Source organism: Narcine bancroftii, chromosome 2, assembly GCF_036971445.1.
Source record: "Narcine bancroftii isolate sNarBan1 chromosome 2, sNarBan1.hap1, whole genome shotgun sequence".
Lineage (NCBI taxonomy): Eukaryota > Metazoa > Chordata > Chondrichthyes > Torpediniformes > Narcinidae > Narcine > Narcine bancroftii.
The window spans coordinates 241,884,832-241,905,578 of record NC_091470.1 but is presented as its reverse complement, the minus strand read 5'-3'; the positions used below and the strand labels follow the sequence as shown (position 1 = coordinate 241,905,578).

Here is a 20,747-nt window from a genome sequence, read left to right as displayed (position 1 = left end):
AATCAGCTGACTTACTCCAAATAGGGTTAAAAAGGATTAGGAGGCCTTAAAATCTGATTTGCCAATGACACTGAAAATGGATGCAAAGGTACATCCTAGCCCAAGGGGATCAGGTACTTCATCCAAGACCAAGTTCTTCCTCCAGATTACCTTTCCAAAATGCATACATTCCCTTGTTCCTTCATTTGACCTTCCCCTGAACCCTTCACATGAGATGTCATATCAATGTCCAACCTTTCACCTTGTTGCCTAAAGCAGCACAGACTGGGCCACCCACTGTTGGGGTCGTCCATGAGGGATCCCACATTGCAGGTAGTGAATTAGCGAAGCCCACTATTTTCTGAAGCCTTTTGCAGATTAGGTTATTAAATAGAACAAAGCCAAGGGATCAGGTACTTCATCCATCTCTGGCTGTTCAGTTCAGTACATTCTGGAACACCCTTCAACTCAGTGACACATCCAGGAGCAGAGCAAGAAGCAACCTATTCCTGTCCCCAACCTGTGTGGTATTCTACATTTCAGTAGAACTAACTTTCACCACAATCTAGCCCATGCTTTCCTTCTGCAGATCATGAGATACTGCACTTCAAAAATGTATCGTGGTGTAGGTTAATGGGGTGTAAAATGAGCGGCATGGATTCGTAGGGCCTGACACAGTGCTTTATGACTAATTAAAAAAAGCAAAGTATCTGCACAGGTACCTCACTTTTTATCCGGGATTCCGAACACAGGCAACCTCCAAAACCCGGCACTTTCCCCCCCCCCCCGCCGCCCGGGGAGATGGCATCTGCTCATCAAATATGGTTTTTACACACAAGTTAATTTCCCATAATAATTTAGCATACTTACCTCCAGAACTGCTGCTCACAGAGGCAGGGCTTTTACACTAAATAAGTTTGAGTTGTGGTGATTTTGGATGCTGGACTTTTGAGGTGGGGGTAGGTTGAATGAAATATAACTGAGTTTTAAAAATGTCATGCAAATATTCTCCATTTTCAGAGGGAGGCCTTCCAGTCCCCCATCGTCCTTGCCCCCATGACTGCCCACTCTTACCTTTGGTGGAAAGGTGACTCTCCGTTCCCTTTTCTGTGGGAGAAAAGCAGGCAGCGGCTGGCCCAATGCAGGATCAATGGCCATCTTCCTTACTCATAATCCCCCACACAGCTGGAACCACTCTGCATATCCCTTGCTTTGGCAGAGTGGTTCCAGCTGTGTGGGGGATTATGGGCAACAAAGACGACCAATGCTCCCACATGGAGCCGTTGTACACTTCCCTGAACAATGCTGCCATTCCATTTATCTGCTTTCCACTATAGTGCAGGCAATTGCCATGGAGTTAGTTTTCTAAAAAAAAACAGCTTGTAGTCTATATTACTTGTCCAGTGCTTCAATTAGGAGCAAAAAAGAGAGGACTTTGTAATGCAGTTGTCTTGCTAAGGAGAGTGCCTTAAATTGGGGGATTACATGAGCTAGACCACCATTCATAGGGATTTCTATATGTCAGAGTCTCTGCCTTACTGCTTGCAGTCTGATCAACAATATAGAAAAAGCTGTTTAAAAGACTGTTCTAAGTTTCCTTCATGGTCACTATTACAATTCATACCTCCATTTAAACAAGTTAAATGTCAAAACAGCTCTACAGCTCTTAATTTTCAGGCAGCATGGTGGTCAGTAGCCTTGTAAACTGGGGAAGGGGGTGGGGAAGAGAGAAATGATGGTAGATGTTTTGGGGGGGGGGGGTGGGAAGGTGAGGTAGAGTATAGGTACTTCAAGCTTGGAAGCAAGACATCAAAATTATTAAATTCAAAAGCCTCACTCCCACAGATTAATCCTATTAAATTGACCCTCATTTAAGAAATTATGTACTCAGCTATTGGGCAGCCAGGTAAAAAATTCAATAATTACCAAAAAGTTTTTCTCTTAAACCAGCATCCCTCAACATGCTGCCCACAAGTAAAGCATACAGGATTCCCACAGAAACGAGGCTCCCAAGAGTGATTAAATCAAATATGATTAAATCAAAAATGTTTTGTCAAAATAGAATAATTGCTTCAAATATTTGTTATTCTGGCTGAAGCAACCACCAATTTTTTTTTTTTTTTATAAAAACAAAAATGTACATACTCTTTACATACTTCAAAAACATTTGTTATGTACACAATTTACAAGTTCATAGTACTCAATTTTATTTTTTTTTTTGCAAGAACACTGGTGCAGGGGGTGGGGGGAAAGAGGACAACATATTTCCTAACATCTTTAAATTCACTCAAAAATGCCCAAGCTGTTCCCCACAATTATTTATCCAGTTCTCATCAAGCTGCCTCATCATTCCAAACTCAACAAATAGACCAAGGTTCTCATCTTTTCCTTCAATTGACTTTGACAGTCACACATCTGCAGGACATTTTTCCAGTTTCCCCGCATCATTATGAATGAAAGCGGTCCTCTTTTGCAAGGGACACTTAGTCAAGAGCCATTCTGTAGTAGCCCTGTACCCCTTCAGAAATTTCTGCAGTCCTATTGTCTTTTGTTCTTCACACAACCCTATCAAGCATTTATGTCTGCAAATGACAACTGCTATAAAAAGGGAGTTCTTTTATTTTATCTTACAGTGCATTGCAAAAACTCATGTAGCTGTAAACCAAATCAGAAGTTCAGAAGGAGAACAAGCAACCAACAGGAAAAAAAAATGGCATGGTCTTAGAATGAACTTTAAATGTAGTTCATGCAATGAACACCCTCATGCAATTTTAGGCTGCCAATTTAGTTTTCCCACCAAGTGTTCAGGCACATGGTAAAGCAAAATACAACTTAACAGTAGATTTAGTAGTAAAAAAAATGAAAGAATCAAGAAATGACCATTAACTTACCCAATAACTTGCTTTCTTGCTAGAAATAGTCACAAAAATCTACAAAAGCCATTCCATCGGAAATTAGTTGAAATTTTTCACCTATGTGGAGGGAAAGAAAGAAAAATCAGAGAGATATTTTATCCTGCATTAGGAATGTATTATGAAAGCAAGCAAAAACATTGAAAATAATGGCATGGACAAATATCTAAAAAATCTCAGCAGATTACAAGATTGAAAATGTTTATATTTTCAGTTAAAAGATTTGTTTAACATTGAATAACCTTTCTAACTATTAATTCTTCACTCTATTGTGGGGGTGGGGGGGGTTTAGGGGTTAAAAATAGTTTCTTTTCTTTTAATCTTAGTTTTTAGTTGTCAGGGGGAGATTTTGAGATTGGTATTGTATTAATTATGTTACTTTGTATTTGTATTACTTCGTTTTGTATTTTTTTTGTATGTGAATTACTGACTTTCTTTATATGTTAAAATTAATAAATAAAGTTTCAAAAAAAAACATTGAATAACCTTTTTTGGAATACAGCAAAGGCCTCAATCGTTCAGATCAAGCGGGGACGTTGATGGTTGTTTGGAAGTTGATCAGCAATCAATGGACTTGAATATCTATATTAAATCATCAACAACTGCTTCAGAAATGAATGAGAAAGAAAGTATGCACAAAAGAAAATCTGAAGGAGAAGACTGTAAACCAAATGCATCTTTAGGAAATTATCTCAGCAAAACACAGCTCAGGAACATACCTCCAGTCCATAATGTCTGCACCAAACAGGATGACAAATTAAACATTTCTTTTGCCAGGGTGAGCTCCGAACAAATCTTAGCGGGGGCATTAGGGTAACTGTGGTGGAGGGGGGGGGCCACAATGAAAACTCACTAGCAGGTGGGGGGGGGGAGAAAGAAATGTTGGAGATAACTATTCTAACCCCATGAAGACCAAGTTCTTCTTCCAGATTACCTTTCCAAAATGCATACATTCCCTTGTTCCTTCATTTGACCTTCCCCTGAACCCTTCACATGAGATGTCATATCAATGTCCAACCTTTCACCTTGTTGCCTAAAGCAGCACAGACTGGGCCACCCACTGTTGGGGTCGTCCATGAGGGATTCCACATTGCAGGTACTGAACTTTATATCATGACTTCTTGATCTACTGCAGAGGGTGGGGTAAGAAAAGACTATAAATTGTTGGGGCAAAACCAATAGGAAAACCTGTGAATACCTGTCAACACGAGACCACCTGTCCTGTCAATACCATCCCTGGTGCACCAACAACCCGGGGTGTGAGTATCACACCACTGATGAGGTCTATGGTGAAATGGAGAAATTTTAAACAGTTAGTGTTGGTTATTTCCTACACATTCAAATTAGGGCTAGGTTTCCAGGACCATATAAAATTGAGTCTAAAATTAATGAGGTCACTTATATTACTGAAACTCCTAATCACAGACGAGAAACTCAGTTCTGTCATGTGAATATGATTATTTTAAGCAAGTACCTCAGTGAGACTAAACTTTCGCCAGAGGTGATGGTTATCAATCAAGATAATGAGGAGACAAGTAAAACAAGTTTCACAGAAGGACATGGGACACAAAAGTTGAAAAGCCAGAGGTTGGAAAATTCCATGGTTTTGCATCCCCCAACTTTAGAAAGGGAAGAAATTAGACAATTACTTTTTAAAATTTGAGAATCTATTTCTAGATGTACCTCAGAAAATTTCCATAGCTTAATATGATGTGGATGTAGGTGATGCTGACCTATTAAACTGCATCCCTATCAGATGAATATGAAAAAGTACCGATGAGTAGACCAGGAAATTGACTACATATTAAAGAATGGTATCATTAGAAAGTCTACTTCAAGTTGAAGTTCACTTTGTGTTTTAGTGCCTAAGGTTTTGCACAGACTTTAAGAAGGTAAATGTTGCGACATAGACAGATGTTTATCCTATTCCTAGAGTGGATGATTGAATAGACAAGGTGGGGAAGGCAAAATTTTTTATTAAATTGACTTGTTGAAAGGTTACTGGTATATTTATTTAACAGATAGGGGTAAAGAGATTTCTACATTTGTAACGCCTTTGCGAGTGCAACGTCATGCCCTTTGGAATGCTCTGGGGTCATTTTAAAGAGTGATTAATTCTGTAATTCAGGGGTTAAAGCAAACAGATGCCTATATTGATGATTTAGTTATCAGTAGAGACACATGGAAAGAGCATGTTCTTGAATTAGAATAATTGTTTAATTGGCTTTCAAAAACAAATCTCACTGTTAATTTAAGTAAAAGTGAGTTTGGTCACGCGACTTGCTTATCTGGGTTCTGTCGTAGGACAGGGGCAGTTGGTGCCAGTTGAGGCAAAGGTTTTGACCATCTCAGAGTTCCCTGTTCCAATTAATAAGAAAACTCTAAAGGTTCCTGGGACTGGCCACTATTGCCAAGTTTTGTAAAAAAAACTGCAGATATCACACTCCCTCTAACAAAATTGCTTAAGGGGGAAAAAATTATCTGGTCAAAGTGCTGCCAAGAAGCATTTGAAAAATTGAAGGCCATTTTATGCCACCGACCTGCCCTTCAGTCACCTGACTTAGCAAAACCATTTTCTTTAGCTGTGGATGCCAGTGATAAAGCTGTGGGTGTGGTGCTGTTACAGAAAAATGATGACGATATTGACCATCCTGTATCCTACTTCTCAAAGGAGTTTAATGATCTACAGAAGAATTATTCCACCATAGAGAAAATTGTTAGCTCTTGTGCTGGCTCTACTGAATTTTGGTGTTTGCATTTGTAAAGCTCAAAAACTGCTTATGATGTATATTGATCATAATCCATTAGTCTTTTCGTGAAAAATGAATAAGAATAAATGGTTGTTAAATTGGAGTTTAATTTTACAGGAGCATAATTTGATGATAGCATGCACTAAGGGAAAGGATGATGTGATAGCTGATTGCCTTTCTAGATGCTAAACATTGTAAATGAAATTAGTTACTGTGTGTTAATATACAGTGTTTTGCTTTATATTATGGTTGTAACTCCTTAATTGTTCTTGCAGTCCAAAGTTTTCTTTGTGGGTGGGAGGTCTTTATGGACCATGGACAAACCTTTTGGACCATCATCCTTAAAGGATGAATTTCAACTTAGAACTGTATAACAAAGTGCTGGCTCACCAAGGTGGAGCTGTGTAGATCAGAGAGAGAGAGGAATGTAGTAACTGCCAGAACTTTCAAAGGAGTAGAGAAAATGCTGCTGCTAAAGACATCTCTCTCTCTCTCAGAAATGAATTTGGACATTGAATTTTAAGATTGAATTCTGTGGACTGTGCTTTTGGACAGAGACAAATTATAAAGAAAAACAAAAAAAAAGATTAAATTAAAATCGGTAAATTTAGTGAAATAATGATTTCAAGGCAGGTAGAACAGGTAAAGTGCAAATGTAGAATGGAAACCATGTCTATGGCAAAGTTGCTTCAGTTCAAGGAACTTAAACTGGAATCTGAGAATCAGGTATGAAAGAAGTGGAGGGAAATGGCTCATCAATAAAGACTATAAACCAAAACAAAAGTAGGAAAAAGATTTAAACAAAGATAAAAAATGAAATATGGGAAAAGTTATGCTCTGGAACTATGAATAATATAACAAACACGAAGTTACGCATGATACAATATAATTGGCTACATAGGTTATATATCACACCCCAAAAGTTTAAAAAATTGGATCTAATATTATCAGATAGATGTTTTCGCTGTAAGAAGGAAACGGGAACAACAGTACATGCAATTTGGGCATGTGAGAAAGTAGAAAAGTTTTGGGAAGATCTAAATCAGGTATTAAATAAAATCACAAAAAGCAACATACCAAAAAATCCAGAGATCTTTCTTCTAAGTAATACAAGAACTAGGCCTCAAACTGGATGAAGCGCAAAAAAGATTTATTATGATAGCCTTAGCTATAGCAAAAAAATGTATAATGTCAACTTGGAAATCAGATGAAAGTCTGAGAGTACAGCAATGGTACATAGAAATGAATAAATGTATCTATCCCATTAGAAAAAAATAACGTATAATTTAAAAAATAAAGTCACATTATAGGAACAAATTTGGGAACCGCACATGGAACACAACAGAGAGGGCTTGCCTCGGACCTCCATCCCCTAAAATGATAAAATGAGAAGACAAAATGACTTGATCCAGTGTGTAAAAGTAGATGACACGATTTTCTTGTTTATTTTCATTGTGTGATGACATTGTTTAATGGTTTTATTGTATTGTACATGTTGAATGTTAAATGGGTTTGGAGGGGGGTGGGAAGGTTGGGGGGGGAGAAGGGGAGAAAATGCCACTGTGTATATTTAAGAGGGAAATGTTTGTATGTATTTTGATTGACATGGTTCACAGTGTGAAAAATTTAAAAATTAAAAAAAAGAAATTAGTGATAATGAATGAGGCATTAAAATCAAGGAAGCATTGTTGAAGAATTCTTATTCTAATCCACAGGTACAGTAGGGTAGGTAAGCAGAATGGCCATAGTATCATGTTACAAGGAATCCTTCAACTTGGGAGAATGAAATGGCCTCTTATTAGAGGACAGCATACAGGGGAAAAGACAACACCTTATGCACACCTAGAACCAGTCTCAAAAGTCACCATCTACCAAGGCCAGATTTAAGGATATTATTTTGGAGTTGGGGTGGGGGAAGTGTGATGGAGTGCATTTGAAAATAAAATAACCCAGGATATTCAACTTTTAGAAGGGATAGGTTATATCAGGCAGGGATTCTTGATATGAAAAAAATTTTAGAAAATCAAGTGGATCATTGTGGTTAAAGCATTAAAAAAAAAAGCAGGAGGCATGTTGGAGGCATTGAATAGTAAATAGTTAAGGTAAATTGGGAAATTAGAAATGCACACAAATTGAAGAGTAATGCAGTAAACATTGGAGGCTTAAATCTAATAGACTGGCAAAATAGCAATAATAATGAGGGCATCAGAAGTAAAATTCTAATCTAAAGCAGTCTATTCAGTGATCAGGAGGGAAAGTTTATCTAAATCTACTGTTGTGAATTGAGCTTTCAGAAAGTGTCATAATAATATGACAATTTTACTTTGAAACAGTGATTTGTCCAACCTAAAAGTGAAGACTTGTAACTGAATTAAACTATTAATGCATGAGGGATAAACTGGCTCTGGTATATTGGAAAACTTAAAAAGGATGATAAACAATCACTAACATGTAAAGAAATACATGGAAAATAAATTTCGTTAGGGAAAAGAAAAACAGGAAATATGGTCCAGCTTTGGTTATCAACAAATATTAAATACAGTACTAGATCAAAGGAAGATGCTCATGCTGCCAAAAAAAAAGCAGAATTCCTGAGGACTGAGAGTATTCAAAATGTTGAAGAAAACTGACACATTAAAGAAATCGAGAAGGGGAAAAAAAAACACTGCAACATTTCAATAGCAATTCAAAAAGAAAATTAACAAAAGTTAATTTCACCCTTACTGATAGTGACTGAAGAAAATATTTGTTGAATATATAAATAACATAAATTTGATACTATTACGAGTCCAGAGGACCCCGAAACCCAGCAGTAATAGATATTCACCAAGACAAATGGTTACTTAAACAAAAGTTTCAACAGAATCAAACTTTAACTTATCACTATTGACTTATTTAACCTAACTTAACCCCCTTCTAATTCTAAGTGCACGTGTATGTAATGTGTGTATAATTTCAGAAAAGTTCTTTGGTTCACTGTCCAATCTCACTTCTCATTCCTTCAAGCTCACTGGTTGCAGGCAATTCTTATACTGTGCACAGAATTTAACATTTTATAAAGTTCACCAGGCTTTGGTGCTTGATAGGTAAATGGTTACCACTCAGAAAAGTTCTTGTCGGTTTTCAGAGAGAAATTTGTTGATCCAGGACATCCACAACTGATCTACTTCCATCAGTCACTTCAGTGTCTTGTTGAAGAAACTTGCCCCTTCAGGGTTCTCCAGATGATAACCTCCTTCTTTCAGGTTGCTTGCTTGCAAAACCCCACCACATGGCCCCCTCTGCTTCCTTGCAAAACCCCACCACATGGCCCCCTCTGCTTCCTTGCAAAACCCCACCACATGGCCCCCTCTGCTTCCTTGCAAAACCCCACCACATGGCCCCCTCTGCTTCCTTGCAAAACCCCACCACATGGCCCCCTCTGCTTCCTTGCAAAACCCCACCACATGGCCCCCTCTGCTTCCTTGCAAAACCCCACCACATGGCCCCCTCTGCTTCCTTGCAAAACCCCACCACATGGCCCCCTCTGCTTCCTTGCAAAACCCCACCACATGGCCCCCTCTGCTTCCTTGCAAAACCCCACCACATGGCCCCCTCTGCTTCCTTGCAAAACCCCACCACATGGCCCCCTCTGCTTGCAAAACCCCACCACATGGCCCCCTCTGCTTGCAAAACCCCACCACATGGCCCCCTCTGTTTGCTTGCAAAACCACCACATGGCCCTCTTAGAACAATGTTCTCTTCCAGACAATCTGAGGCTCAAACAAGATCTTTCATCTGTTGCCTTTTGTAAATAACAATCCATTAGTGAAATCTCTTGAGCACTCTTCAAAACTCTTGCAAAAGCTATGGAGCCGATATATCTAGCACGGGGCAGAGTTCCAGTGTTTTAAAGTGTTTGTATGTGACCTACTCTAACCAATTTATCTCCAAAAAACATATCTATATACTCTGTCACAATAAGGGAGAACAAGGTCAAAACAAATGAGGGCTATATAATGAATAATGAATAATAAATTTGTTGTCAGATAAGTAGAATTCTTACTTGCTGCAGTCAAACAGAAACACAATATACAATAACTATTCATCAAATTTGCACAACATGCCAAGACAGAAAAAGAAATAACAAATAAAATGATAGATAGATGTACACAATTAGTCCAAGTAATCCCTAAACAACCTCCACATTTCTGCTATGCATTTCCCCAAGAACATCTATTCCCAATTAATATTGAATCTGTAATAGGTACAATATTGTTATTCCATGTGTTAATCCATGCTCCAAGATCATTACACTAATTCTTACACTTCTCACATTAAACACATTTAAATCCATCCTATCCACTGCCCATCCTTCTCAAGTCTCTTACCTTTTCACCAACTGCTCCATCATGGGACCTAATACACTGGTTCTCATTCCCCCACCAACCTTGTTTAAACTCTGTATTAGAGTTGCTGTCAATTCAGCTTTGGGCACCAGACCCAACAAACAATATATTGGTCTGTGTGAAAGAACAGAAGAAATTTATCAGGGCTCAGATAGTTAAATTAAGAGGAAAGGTTAAAATGTAGCTTGGTTAAGAAGTGCTTCAAGGAGTTGACAAGATGGATACAGAGAAAATATTTCCATATCAAGGACACACAATCTTAAAAAAAAATCTGTGTTTCTCACTACAAGTGCTAGCAGATTTCATAAGCCTGCTCCTAGAACCTGTGCTAGGACTGGATCCAAATATCCTCTGATTTCAATGGTGATGATACAAATGAAAGACGATAATTGTAAGAAAACATGGGAAGTTGCATTGTTTTATTAACAATTTAGTTAAATTTCTTAATTACTTAAAGCATTTTATTTTCCTGTTTTTTTTTTAATTTGATAATTTTGGAATGTTTCAAAATGGGAAATATTCAGAAGCAGTGGAAATCTTTCAGACCTTTGACAGCAAGCTTTCCAAGAGTTTTGTGGGCAAGGCTTACCAAAAACTACCAATATTAAAATAAAAAGTGATATAGGACAGTTGATCAGAACAGGATCAAGATGCCAAATGTCCTGACATTCTTTTGTGCTCAAACCTCTACAACTTTTGCTTGATATCCTATTTAAATTCAGAATATACCAAGCTACACAAATAAAATAGCCCTGAAGAGGATAGAGTAAAAACCTGACCCTCAGGGTTAAAGGGATTTTAAATATTTTATTTTTAAAAACTTAATAATATGCAAGTCCTGAGACTGAACAGTCAGAAATACTTTTAAACATTGAACATTACAGCACAGAAATGGGCCCTTTGGCCCTTCTAGTCTGTGCCAAACTCTTATTCTGCCTTGTCTCATTGGCCTGCATCCAGACTACAGCCCTCTTTACCCCCTTGCATATGTCTATCCAAATTTTTCTCAAATGTCAAAATTGAGCCCACACCACTTCAGCTGGGAGCTCATTCCACTTTCACCACTCTCTGTGTAAACAAGTTCCCCTTAGTGTCCCCTTTGAATACTTCTTTAATCAATGTCCTCTAGTTTTCATTTCATCCAACCATTTGATACTTCTTATAATTTTGTTTACCTCTTTCAAATCTCCCCTTATTCTTCTATGCTCCAGGAAATTAAGTCCTAACATCTTAACCTTTTCCTGTAATTTAGTTCCTCAAGTTCTGGCAATATTCTTGTAAATCTTCTCTGCTCTCCTTCAATTTAATTCGTATCTTTCCTGTAGTTAGGTAACTAAGACATTCATAAGGCAAATGTCTGGTCAATCATCCACATTTACTTTGGTGTCAACTATTGTTTTTGTGACACACTCAATTTTAAAATGCTATCTAATTGACATTTTTGGATCACTGGGCAAGAGCTTTTTCATTTCACTCTTGGGTGGGTTTGCTTCCTGTAGCAAATGGAAATTTCAACACTGTTTATTCATGCCAAATCTGTATTTTCACTTATTTCCACATAAAGGGGTCAAACAAATTCTGGTTATGATCAGGCAAAACCATAAAAGGATTATAAATTTTAAAAAGGACACTTGGCAAACAATCAAACATCAACACTTCAAAATAAAAACCGTCTCATCCACAGCCAATCTTGCATCATGAAGAGAATTTTTTTTTCCATTGAAACTCAAGTACTTAGAGCCAAAAGTTTTATAAAACCTTGCCATGAACAACTTCACAAGCAGAACATCAAATCATGGCTGCTCATTAAGTAATTATTTACCTCTGCAGTTCTTCTTTACACAGATTCCAGCTTAAATCTACCTATAGTTATGTACATGTTGTAGTCAGGAGTTGGCCACTCAACCCTTCAAACCTGCTCAACCATGTAATGACAGGGCAGCATAGTGGCACAAGTAGAACTGATGCCTCATGGTTCCTCCCTCATCCCAAAGAAGTGCATGTCAAAAGGATAATTGGCCACTGCAAAATGCTCCTAATGTGGGGATAATGGTAGAATCTAAATAGAATTTTGTGAGAATGGGATAAAGATCTGTATAAATGGGCACTCACCCAATAGGCAATAGGACTCATTTCTGTGTTACTCCAACATCTCAACTGATCTGACAAGAATCTCAACTCCACATTCTTATCTGTCCTCAGTAATCATTCAACCTATAACTATGACATCTTGTACTGGCCTGGGAAGCTCAATGAGCCTTCAGATACCCTGCCAACCAAAATCATTCAACCCTTGGCTTAAGAAGAATCTAACCAACTTTGCCTTAAAAATAAACAGAATTTGAGATCAAACTGCCTTTTGTGGATTCCCAAAAGCTCTAGACTCTCTCTCAAAAAAAAGCCTCATGATTCCTTATTTTTACACTGTTATCTCAAGTTCTCAATTCTCCTGCCAGAAGAAATATCCTTCCCATATCAATCTTATCAAGACTCTTTAGGTCAAACAGCCTGTGTAACATTTCCCAATTTGACAATGACCTATTTCAGATAATAACTCAGTAAACCTCTCTGAATTTCTTCCAAAGCATTAACATTTATTTTAAAGAGTCGACTTCTGTAAACAATACTCGAGACAGGTCATCACCCATGTCCTATGTAAATGAAGTGCAATCCTTCTACTTGTGTCCAATTCTCCTAGCAATAAAACCATTCTGTTAGCGTTCCTCATCACATGCTGTACCCATATAACCACCTTTCTCAAATAATGGTCCAGGACACCCATATTCCTATGGATATCATAGTTTTGGAATTGCTTACTTTTCAAATCAACATACTGTACCTTTTACAGTTCCTTTCCAAAATAGACAATTTCATATTTTCCCCACATTATAACCCACTTGCTAGGTACTTTCCCACCCACTGACACATATACCTTTTATCACATCTCTTTCCAACCCATCATGGTGCAGTCAGAAAACTGAGGATCTATACTGACAGACTAGAAATTGAGGCCCCAATACTCATTCCTCTGGCACACCACACACTTACACTCTACTAATAGACCCAATTATGCTAACCTACCATTGACATAAACATTACCTCCAACACAATGTGTATTTAGTTTCCGCAATAATCTTACCAAATGCACTTTGGAAATGCAAGTATTGTACATTCATTGGTTTCTCTTTATTCACAACACATGCTATTTCTTCAAAGGACTCCAATAAATAGGTCAAACCTGATTTCCTTTTCACAAAACTATGCTGACTGGACGCAATTATCTTCAATTTTTCTAAATGTCCTGGTTTAATGCATTTAAGAATTGCTTCCAAACTCTTCCTTGGACAGATGTTAAGCTATCTGGCCTATAGTTTCCTGCTTTATCTCTACTTTCTTTTTAAAAGAACCACTTTAAATAATTCTCTATTTTCCAATCAAATGGAAGCTTTTAGAAAATTCCAGAAAGTTAAAATCAATGCCTCAAAAATCTCATGAGCCCTCTCTTTCAAGATCCTAAGTCCATGGATATTACTTATACCCACAATTAAGAGAAATAAAGCAAAATACCTGTGATTCATGCTCAAAATACAGATTCACACTCAAAATAGATAAGTCTTTTAGGAAGCCATCATTCCACAATTCACATGACACTATTGGCACATAAAGAGGGAGACCATGACAACATTGAGATAATTATAGACACCAATAGTCCTATGACAGCCATTCAAAGAAAATTCTCCTCATGGGGGAAAACCTCCTCCCAATCCAAACAATGGCACCAGCTAACCAAATACCAATGGTTCCAAAGCTACACTGAATTCCATTACTCCATTTAAAGAGAACAGGGAGGAGGTGCTGGAAAGATTTAATCTGTCTGCTGTATTCAGATGATACAGCACTGATGCAGTGCAAGTGTGCAGATGGGAAGATGAGCACGTTTATCACAATACATGGGGAGAGAGCAATGAGCTACACCTAATAGAAGATGGATGGGTAGGAGGAGGCAAGGCAACTAACCTTTTTGAAAGGGGAAGATTAAAATGTTTTTGTTTTTTTTTTTTAAATACAGCTGCTGTGTACCAGAAATTTATTCACAAAATTCCAGAACGAACTCTGTGAAAAAAGATCAGAACACAAAGGAGGGACTCATTCCCGTTCCAATATTTTACCTCCTGAACCCCTAGAAATTATTATTATGCCTGCAGTCTGAATGCAACTGTGGGCTAATGAACAGGATGTTATTGATGACATGCTATGATGTGGAAAGCACTAGCTCCATTAAGTTAGATCTGTTGGTATACAAAGGAGGCATTCCATTAATATAAATCACAAACTGGGAAATAGGGCTTCTTAACTAAATAGTAATTAATATCTTCAGCAATGCAACGGGACTATATGTCTATTTTTTCGTTACAGAAGACCAGACTTCAGGAAACTACACAGGTGAAAAATGAAAGTAAACATAATATTAAACGATAATCACAATGTAGGACATTCCCGCTGATAATGATATTCTACAAGAAAAAAAATCACGGCACTCGCTTTCATTCCAGGAATGTGCTCTCTACACTAGTTTAAGGCATCTGTCAATGTTTATTTCCAAGCACGAACTGGATAGCTTGCTTGCTCACCATTTCTTAAAAATGAGAGAGAAAAAAAACAGGGGTGGGGAGGTAGAATTGCAGGGCATGAAAGTGAGATAAAAGCCTGTAAAAACTGCATTTATTTGAAAGTAAGACTTAACTACAATTACGTCAATGGAGCAAAGTTGCAGATGTGAATCTGAAAAAGGATGGTTTTACATTGAGCGTATCCAGCAGGTGTATATCGCTGGCTTTAGATTAATTGCTTAGTCAGAAATCTGGGATTTATAAGGGTCGTGCATGTATCTTTTTCTTGTGGTAATAACCAGCATATTTGTAATGACTGGAACTGTGATTATGCGGTATTCTTAACAGGCTTGCGTAAAATGTACATTATATCAGATTCATTTTCAGTTTAAATGATCTCAATCTCTGGATTTATCAGACTCTGACACTTACCGTAACATAAACGTCACATGTAGGTTATACGTCACAGCCAACCAAGGTTGGCTCCAGAGCAAGTGTTAGCCTGGGGTGGGGAGCAGGCAGGGGGCATTGGGTAACTGCATGGGGACACATTCTACTGCTCTAAAACTCACTGTGGGGGGGGGGGGGGGGTGGCGGCGTGCATGAGCGTTGTATGCATTACAATGCAACATCCTTTCTGACGTCATGAACGTAAGTATTTTTCCTTTCCGAATTCATTTAGAGAACAGACAAGTTTTAATATTAAAAATATATTTTAATGAAAAAAGTTTTGCTTTAATGCACGATAAAGGCTTGGTCCGCTACTGAGTGCGTCACTGCATGATTGGGGGCAGGCACAAGACATCAGTTGGGGGGGGGGGGGGGGGCGAAGCCCACAAATGCGCCCCCTTGGCGCCAACACTGCAGTTGACATCAAAGCAATGGTGTCCCATGTCCAGCCAAGGTAAATACCGCAACGAAGGTATTTAGCCTAAATTCACAGTGAAATCCAGAATTTTGGAGTTTTGGTCATTCCTATGTAAACAGCGACATTAAAAAAGGTTAGTTCTAAGTAAAATACACAAGATAAAATGGACAGAAACACACAGCTGGTGCAAAATGAGTGAAATGTGCTGCAGGAGCAGCTGGATGGGGAAATAAAGGGAGCCGCCTCCCCTGTGGGTGAGGGGAGAACGCAACCTTCACCTGACAGAGGAGGGAGGGAGGGAGGGCAGGAGCAGCTTCCCCTGGTGTGGTTGAGGGAAAGAGGCACTACTTCCCACGCTGGAGGGGGAGACGGGAGCTGGGGTGGGGGAAGTGGCGCTGCTTCCCCCAACGGATAGGGAGACAGGAAGTGGAGGTGGGGGAAAGAGGCATTGCTTCCCCTGCTGGGGAGTAGACTGGGGGGGGTGGAGTGAACGCTGCCCTGCTGGAGGGGGGTGACAGGAAGTAGGGTGGAATGGGGGGGGGGGGGAAGTAAAGGAGATGCTGCTTACCCCACAGGGGGAGAAAGAGGTGGGGTGTGGGCAGGTAGCACTACTTCCCCCAACTGAATGGGAGAAGAGAAGGCGCTATTTTCCCTAATGGAAGGTGAGATGGGGTGGGAGAATATACTGCTTTCCCCGCCAGAGGGGAAGACAGGAGATGGAGGGGATGCTTCCCCCCGCCGGAGACGGGAGATGGAGGGGCTGCTACCCCTGCCGGAGGGGGAGACGGGAGATGGAGGGGATGCTTCCCCCGCCGGAGGGGGAGACGGGAGATGGAGGGGCTGCCTCCCCCCCGCCGGAGGGGGAGACGGGTGATGGGGAGATGGAGGGGCTGCTTCCCCCGCCGTAGCGGGAGATGGGAGGTGGAGGGGCTGCTTCCCCCCGCCAGAGAGGGAGACGGGTGATGGGGAGATGGAAGGGCTGCTACCCCCGCCGGAGGGGGAGACGGGTGATGGAGGGGCCACTTTCCCCGCTGGAGCGGGAGACGGGTGATGGGGAGATGGAAGGGCTGTTCCCCCCCCTCCCCCGTGGGAAGGGGAGACGGGTGATGGGGAGATGGAGGGGCTGTTTCCCCCCCGCCGGAGGGGGAGTCGGTTGATGGGGAGATGGAGGGGCTGCTACCCTCGCCGGAGGGGGAGTCGGTTGATGGGGAGATGGAGGGGCTGCTACCCCCGCCGGAGGGGGAGTCGGTTGATGGGGAGATGGAGGGGCTGCTACCCCCGCCGGAGGGGGAGACGGGTGATGGAGGGGCTGCTACCCCCGCCGGAGGGGGAGACGGGTGATGGAGGGGCTGCTACCCCCGCTGGAGCGGGAGACAGGTAATGGGGTGGGGAAAGGAGGGGCTGCTTCCCCCCGCCGGAGCAGGAGACGGGTGATGGGGAGATGGAGGGGCTGCTACCTCCGCCGGAGCTGGAGACGGGTGATGGGTAGATGGAGGGGCCACTTTCCCCACCGGAGGGGGAGACGGGAGATAGGGAGATGGAGGAGCTGCTTCCCACCGCTGGAGCGGGAGACGGGTGATGGAGGGGCTGTTCCCCCCCGCCGGAGGGGGAGTCGGTTGATGGGAAGATAGAGGGGCTGCTTCCCCCGCCGTAGCGGGAGACGGGAGATGAGGAGATGGAGGGGCTGCTACTCCGGCCGGAGGGGGAGACGGGTGATGGAGGGGCTGTTACCCCCGCCGGAGGGGGAGACGGTGATGGAGGGACTGTTACCCCCGCCGGAGCGGGAGACAAGTAATGGGGTGGGGGAAGGAGGGGCTGCTTCCCCCTGCCGGAGCAAGAGACGGGTGATGGGGAGATGGAGGGGTTACTACCCCCGCCGGAGGGGGAGACGGGTGATGGAGGGGCCACTTTCCCCGCCGGAGGGGGAGACGGGAGATGGGGAGATGGAGGGGCTGTTTTCCCCGCCGGAGCGGGAGACAGGTAATGTGGTAGGGGAAGGAGGGGCTGCTTCCCCCCGCTGGAGCGGGAGACGGGTGATGGAGGGGCTGTTCCCCCCCCCCCCCCGTCGGAGGGGGAGACGGGTGATGGGGAGATGGAGGGGATGCTTCCCCCGCCGTAGCGGGAGACGGGAGATGGAGGGGCTGCTTCCCCCCGCCGGAGGGGGAGACGGGTGATGAGGAGATGGAGGGGCTGCTACCCCCGCCGGAGGGGGAGACGGGTGATGGGGTGGGGGAAGGAGGGGCTGCTTCCCCCCGCCGGAGCAGGAGACGGGTGATGGGGAGATGGAGGGGCTGCTACCCCCGCCGGAGGGGGAGACGGGTGATGGAGGGTCCACTTTCCCCGCTGGAGCGGGAGACGGGTGATGGGGAGATGGAGGGGCTGCTTCCCCCGCCGTAGCGGGAGATGGGAGGTGGAGGGGCTGCTTCCCCCCGCCAGAGGGGGAGACGGGTGATGGGGAGATGGAAGGGCTGCTACCCCCGCCGGAGGGGGAGACGGGTGATGGAGGGGCCACTTTCCCCGCTGGAGCGGGAGACGGGTGATGGGGAGATGGAAGGGCTGTTCCCCCCCCTCCCCCGTGGGAAGGGGAGACGGGTGATGGGGAGATGGAGGGGCTGTTTCCCCCCCCCCAGAGGGGGAGTCGGTTGATGGGGAGATGGAGGGGCTGCTACCCCCGCCGGAGGGGGAGTCGGTTGATGGGGAGATGGAGGGGCTGCTACCCCCGCCGGAGGGGGAGTCGGTTGATGGGGAGATGGAGGGGCTGCTACCCCCGCCGGAGGGGGAGACGGGTGATGGAGGGGCTGCTACCCCCGCCGGAGGGGGAGACGGGTGATGGAGGGGCTGCTACCCCCGCTGGAGCGGGAGACAGGTAATGGGGTGGGGAAAGGAGGGGCTGCTTCCCCCCGCCGGAGCAGGAGACGGGTGATGGGGAGATGGAGGGGCTGCTACCTCCGCCGGAGCTGGAGACGGGTGATGGGTAGATGGAGGGGCCACTTTCCCCACCGGAGGGGGAGACGGGAGATAGGGAGATGGAGGGGCTGCTTCCCACCGCTGGAGCGGGAGACGGGTGATGGAGGGGCTGTTCCCCCCCGCCGGAGGGGGAGTCGGTTGATGGGAAGATAGAGGGGCTGCTTCCCCCGCCGTAGCGGGAGACGGGAGATGAGGAGATGGAGGGGCTGCTACTCCCGCCGGAGGGGGAGACGGGTGATGGAGGGGCTGTTACCCCCGCCGGAGGGGGAGACGGTGATGGAGGGACTGTTACCCCCGCCGGAGCGGGAGACAAGTAATGGGGTGGGGGAAGGAGGGGCTGCTTCCCCCCGCCGGAGCAAGAGACGGGTGATGGGGAGATGGAGGGGTTACTACCCCCGCCGGAGGGGGAGACGGGTGATGGAGGGGCCACTTTCCCCGCCGGAGGGGGAGACGGGAGATGGAGGGGATGCTTCCCCCGCCGTAGCGGGAGACGGGAGATGGAGGGGCTGCTTCCCCCCGCCGGAGGGGGAAACGGGTGATGGGGTGGGGGAAGGAGGGGCTGCTTCCCCCCGCCGGAGGGGGAGTCGGGTAATGGGGTGGGGGTTTCTCCTGCTGGGGGAAGGTGTGGGATCGGCACCACAATCTCCCTTCGGACTAGAACTTCTCTTCCTCACCCCACTCCGGCCCCAGAGTTTTACCGTCGTTTATAACCACAAATCCGGCACCGTGGGCCTCCTACCTCCGCCAAACGGCAACGCCAACTCTCTCGTTCCCCACCAGTGACCCGTTCCCTCCGTCTCCAGCACAAACTTTGGGACAGCATGCAACGTCACCGCGTATTTGACGCCAGCCTCCAATCCTTGCGTCATCTCGCCCATTCGTTTTTCATCTCACGGTGACGTATTTGTACTCAGTCTCCGGGGCGGATTTTGACGCGTACCCATTGTCCGGGGTTAGGAGTCTCTGTGAAGCCCTTCTGAGGCATGGAGAATAGTTTTACTGATAATACCATCTAAATTACAAACACCTTGCGCTTTATCGTCAAAACTGAATTTACGATCGAGCATTGTTGCCGTCTGTAGTTCGTGAGGTGACTTTTCTTTGGCCAGTCACGGTCAGACTGACTTTAGTCAGAGCAAATTCAGTCTCCCATCTTGGCTGTTTGTGGGTTTTCTCCATCAGTCTCCCTACTTGAAAGGTTTGTTTGCAGAATACCCAGAAAAATATTCTAAAAGTTTTCTCCTGATGATCAGGAGAGCATCCAGCATTTAGCACTGAGGGATGGGATTGTCTGCAAATTTTGTTTCCCCCTTTATGTACATTGAACTCCATCGTCTTGTCCTTTTTTTCTTGACCAGTCCTCTGTTCCTTTACAGAGTCTCTGCAGTCTTCTCACAATTCACTTCCCCCCATCCCCCATGGCCCAAACTCTTTATTAATCTCTCAGTCCCGTTGTCAATACATAATTTTGCAGATAGATGAGCCCAAGGACACGCTGATTTGCAAGAGTAACCTCTAGACTATTTGCCAAAGCTATTTTGTTGACTGTTTTATGTCCTCCAACTCATTCTCTGTACCAATATGATTCCCCTGAATCCATGAACCTTGATTTTGCATAAAACTTACCAGTTGCCCTTTGAAAATCCAGATGTTAGCTCAATTACCTCCGCGATGTCCACTGCTTGTTACACCACAATACAAAAAAAACGATTAGATCTGTCAAACTAAATATTGCTTTCTTATAGTCAATGTGTCTAATCGTATCAGGATTTTAGTGCTCTGTTGCCACTTCCTCACTCATAGATTCCAGTATTTTCCTGCCAATTGCTTTCAGATAAAATGCCTTGCCAGAACTTTTCTACTTTCTTTGAAAATAATGCTATATTTTATTACCTTTCTCACGACAGGCTAGTGTTCCAAATGCAGGAACTTTTAAGAAATGACTCCATTTGTGTGATTGCCAGGCGATTTGATTGTGTTTCATGGTGACTCGATCATCTCAAATCTCTTGAAAGATTTGGTTAGGGCGGCTCGCCTCAGCTCAGTTCAAACCGCCTCAGAAAGTCGCGTGTGAACCGTTGATGTCAGCAACCGAGAGGGCTCTGATTGCAGGGCGAACTGCGGGCCGGGAGGTCATGTCATTTCCATCCCATGGCATGCGGGGGTTGCTTGCAGGAACGTGTGAAACGCACGCGTATATGAACAAGTAAGCAGCTTTCCAACTGGACGCTGTCATGATAATGAATATGCATGATATGTATTAACCTGACCGG

General features: G+C 43.6%; 1 protein-coding gene across 4 annotated transcripts in view; it reads right to left on the bottom strand.

The window, feature by feature from the left end:
- Nucleotides 1-19,307, bottom strand: part of reck (reversion-inducing-cysteine-rich protein with kazal motifs) — a 198,153-nt gene extending 178,846 nt beyond the window's left edge. The window contains exons 1-4 of one of the 4 annotated variants that reach the window (XM_069920608.1): nt 19,214-19,307; nt 4,090-4,175; nt 3,378-3,473; nt 2,871-2,951 (exon numbers count right to left, since the gene is read on the bottom strand). The gene's annotated coding sequence lies outside the window, so the exon portion shown is untranslated. The remainder of the gene's footprint in view (nt 1-2,870; nt 2,952-3,377; nt 3,474-4,089; nt 4,176-19,213) is intronic. The other 3 variants (XM_069920610.1, XM_069920609.1, XM_069920611.1) reach the window with 3 other exon arrangements.
- Nucleotides 19,308-20,747: the final 1,440 nt, after the last annotated feature.